The 4620-nt window shown below is 38.2% G+C and overlaps 1 long non-coding RNA gene across 1 annotated transcript; it reads right to left on the reverse strand.

The window, feature by feature from the left end:
• Positions 1-793: 793 nt before the first annotated feature.
• LOC142657280 (uncharacterized) lies at positions 794-1741 on the reverse strand. Its single transcript, XR_012849876.1, has 3 exons — positions 1423-1741; positions 1222-1303; positions 794-1134 (listed from the first exon to the last, which is right to left on the reverse strand). It is a non-coding gene; the product is annotated as an uncharacterized LOC142657280 (long non-coding RNA).
• Positions 1742-4620: the final 2879 nt, after the last annotated feature.

The following is a 4620-nucleotide window of genomic DNA, read 5'->3' on the forward strand; positions in this document are numbered from 1 at the left end:
GGACAAATGTAACAGGTGGGAGTGGGTTTAGGATGGTTACTGCCCCGCAGAGGAAATTGCACAGCAAAAACTTCAGACGACACAGGTATAAGATGCTGAACAGAACTTTACTCCAACAGAGGCACAGTCTTCACGGTTATAATATTTAATACATAAGCTTGACGGTTTCACTAATAAATAGGCTCTATACTTGGCGGTTTCTGATTTAACTTGTGAGAATGGGACAATGTGTTTGCTATGGTTCAGTCTCAACTTAAACTTGTGCTGCAGAGGGTCTTTGTTCTCATATGAAATGCTGAGCTAGCGATACATCATTCAGGCTAGCAATACAAAGTATTTTTGGTTGATCAGTCACTTTGTAACTTCTGCCCTAACTGCCAATCTCAACTGGCAGCTCTCATCCTGCCCGTTTGTCCAATCTGAGATCTGTGGGGATTGTGTCACCCTAGCGGCTTCCCTGCTTAATGTGATTGTCTCCGCTTGTAAAGAGAGCCCAACATTACATTTTATGGAACTGAAATTTAAACAACTATCAAATATATCAATATTTTACATCTCCTGTCACTTTTTGTCCAACACAGGATCTAATCCAGTACATATGGCGGCACGTTCCATACTCTCTGTATTGTGTACATATGATACAATGTCCTGTCACCTACCACTGGATTAAACGCGATGTCACAGAAATAGCGCTGTGAATGGTCGGATAAGTGAATTGTATACACTGTGGTAAGTTGTAGCCGGACACGGAACACACTAATTAATACCAGTCACACTTTTGGATTGATGTTAAAGATTTATTTAAGGTTTTTGTGGATCAAAATATATAATGGTAAAGATGATGTTATACAAGATCCAGCAAAAACGATGGAAGATGTCACAGTATATACTGTAGTATCAGTAAGTGGTTGGAAATCTGTATTCCAGAGACACAGGAAGAGATGACATGTTCTCCTGTTCTGGGCCTGGTCTTCTGGGTAACATTGATGCACCGGTAACCACACTGATGTCTCTTCTGTGACAGATGTAGAAAATTTTAAGTCTCGCCATTGGAATACTTGTAAGATGGCGGGTTCTGCCCTCGGTTGTTATTGGCATTGATGTTGATGGTCTGTTTGTATCTGCTGACTTTTTCTGGGGGGAGAAGCACACAATCCTATTAAATATTCATCATTCAGGCTGCTTACCAAATATAGAGGGGACATATCTAGAGGAACTTACCTTTCTATCAGCACTGATGGCGGCTCCTCCGGTCACAGGGAGCGCAGTTCTCGCCAGATATATTGCGGAATTGATGTTTATGCTGCAAGAGAAATATTTGCTATTAATGCTCTACTAATGTGTGTTGCTTAGCAGGCACAAAATATAGAAGAAGTTTTATTGTGGATTTTCCTATTTGATCCTGGCGGTTACACTACAAACCTTGAAGATGGTTGATCCAAGTGATGGGTTTGATCTAAAGCTGCGCTGTTCAGGCTGTTACAGGAACTTTCTGATGTTCTAAATTTTTATACACCTGAGATGGTAAATGTTCCTTAGGAGTCCTGCAAGATGGCAAGTAATGTCTTACATCAATAACAATGTTCCTTGTATCTATCATGTAGTTTCTGCCGCTTACGGCACTTTTCTAAAAAAGTGGACAGAGAGTAGCTGAAGCAGCAAAGCCACCAGCGGCCGACAATTTTATCATAATAACATGGATTATTAGTTATTAAGGTGTGGGCCTTTTAATAAATTAGGCACATTTTACTCCAAGTTTTTTTATATTAAGACCGGTGTATGAAACGTCAGTCTTAATGAATTCCCACCAATCTATTATACTACATACACGCTTACAGTTTTCTTCTAAAGCCCATAACCTTCATTTAGAAATTAAAGAAATATCTGAATACAAGAAAATTGAACTAGAAGATAGAATTACTTATTTACAATTTCTTTATGTTGGTTGATAAAATAAATTACTGATACAGAGGAAGACTTAAGAGATGGAAGAACATTCTCACAGCAAACATAATAGACAAGTACAATGATCTCACCTTATGTGCTGTAAGGACATGAACAGACGCAGCTACTTTTTTTGTCCTAACCTCCTAATGCCCTTCAAATAGGTCTTGCGGTCAAAGCGTCCACCAGCCAATGGGATGCTGGAATGAGAAATACATTGATGTAAGACATATGATAATGTTAGCAGGTAACCACACAATAATTGTTTAGTTTCACATCCTATAATCCTCCAGTACTGTCACCCAGGTATACAGCGGCCTGCCCCAAATTGTGAGCTCTGGCTATAAGGCCCTTGTAGTAATGGCGGCTACTGAAAGGATCATACCAACAACATGGAGGAAATCATGATTTACTTATCTGAACCAGGTCTGAGCTTTACTTCAAAGATGCCAAAAACGGGTCGGTGGTCTGAGGTCTTCAAAACAGGGCAAGAGTCGTATTTCAGGACTCGCACATCTCCCTCATATTGGCTTTTATACAACACCCTGTCCTGTAGAGGTCATGAAAATAACAAATATCATCAGTGCAATCATATTATAATTTATTTATAAACCTCATAGCATCATAGACTGAACATATTTTATTTAAGTAATATAAATTTTGAGACTTTGTTGCATTTAAGGTTTGACTTGGCCACACAGATTTAATGAAATAAGTATCTTTGAGCCATGCTAGGCGAAGACATATTACACTGGGAGACGATGACAAACTCACTACAAGTAAAATGGACTGGATGCTTTGTTCGTAAGAATTATTTCTCCATCTATAATAACAATTCATTACCTTGGGCGAGGGGATTTATTATATGAAAATCTATTCATGAAATGTAGTCTTTCTTTAGCTCTGTAGACCTGGAAATAAGATATCTTACCGTATATGATGGGACTCTCTGCTTTTCTGATGTATCGTAGGTGTCTGTGCCAATGTCGAACTTATATGTAGGAAGGAATTCAATGGTGTGCTCCTTAAACCCTACAAATATGGACCCTTAAAATAAAAAAATAAAAAAACATGTCAGTATTAAAAACATGTGCAAGAGATGTAGGGCTATATAAATAAATGTGGAGAACATATGAACCATCATGACAGTGATTTGTATTGATCTGTCGAGGTGTATGTGGTAATAATACAGGCTGAGAAGTGATAGAGATCTGTCTACTAGTAAATGTACCGTTGTTCTTGGCTTCATTCAGATGGTCATGTTTGAGGAGACTGGACATATCTCTTCCTTTAACCCCTTAAGGACGCAGCCTAGTTTTGGCCTTAAGGCTCAGAGCCCATTTTTCAAATCTGACATATTTCACTTTATGTGGTAATAACGTCGGAATGCTTAAACCTACCCAAGCGATTCTGAGATTGTTTTCTCGTGACACATTGGGCTTCATGTTCGTGGTAAAATTTGGTCGATATATTCAGTGTTTATTGGTGAAAAATTGCAAAATGTAGAGAAAATTTTGAAAAAATTGCATTTTTCAGAATTTAAATGCATCTGCTTGTAAAACAGACGGTTATACCACCCAAAATAGTTACTAGTTCACATTTCCCATATGTCTACTTTAGATTGGCATCGTTTTTTGAACATTTTTTTATTTTTCTTGGACGTTACAAGGCTTAGAACATAAACAGCAATTTCTCATATTTTTAAGAAAATTTCAAAAGCCTTTTTTTTAAGGTACCTCTTGAGTTCTGAAGTGGCTTTGTGGGGCCTATGTATTAGAAACCCTGATAAAACACCCCATTTTAAAAACTAGACCCCTCAAAGTATTCAAAACAGCAGTTAGAAAGTTTTTTAACCCTTCAGGCATTTCACAGGAATTAAAGCAAAGTGGAGGTGAAATTTGCAAATTTCATTTTTCTTGCTGAATTTCAATTTTATTAATTTTTTTTTCTGTAACACAGAAGGTTTTACCAGAGAAACACTACTAAATATGTATTGTCCAGATTCTGCAGTTTTTAGAAATGTCCCACATGTGGCCCTACTGCGCTCGTGGACTAAAACACAAGCCCTAGAAGCAAAGGAGCACCTAGTGGATTTTGAGTCCTCTTTTTTTATTAGAATATATTTTAGGCAGCATGCCAGGTTTGAAGAGGTGTTGAGGTGTCAAAACAGTAGGAATCCCCCAATAGTGACCCCATTTTGGAAACTACACCCCTCAAGGAATTCATTTAGGGTTGTTGTTACCATTTTGACCGCACAGTTTTTTCACAGCACGTATTTGAATTGGGCTCTGAAATGAAAAAAATGTCATTTTTTCCAATAAAATGTCATTTGTGATCAAAATTTCTTATTTTCACAAGAAACAAAATACCCCATTTTGTTGCCCAATTTGTCCTTAGTGTGGCAATACCCCATTTGTGGTGATAAACTGCCGTTTGGGCCCATGGGAGGGCTCAGAAGGAAAGGAGCGCTATATGTTTGTTGGAGTCCAGATTTTGTTGGATTGGTTTTCGGGTGCCATGTCGCATTTGCAGAGCCTCAGAGGTATCAAAGCAATGGAAACCCACCAAAAGTGACCCCATTTTGGAAACTACACCCCTCAAGGAATTCATTTATGGTTGTTGTTAGCATTTTGACCACACAGTTTTTTCACAGCACCTATTTCAATTGGGCTGTGA

This window comes from Rhinoderma darwinii, chromosome 7, assembly GCF_050947455.1.
Source record: "Rhinoderma darwinii isolate aRhiDar2 chromosome 7, aRhiDar2.hap1, whole genome shotgun sequence".
Lineage (NCBI taxonomy): Eukaryota > Metazoa > Chordata > Amphibia > Anura > Rhinodermatidae > Rhinoderma > Rhinoderma darwinii.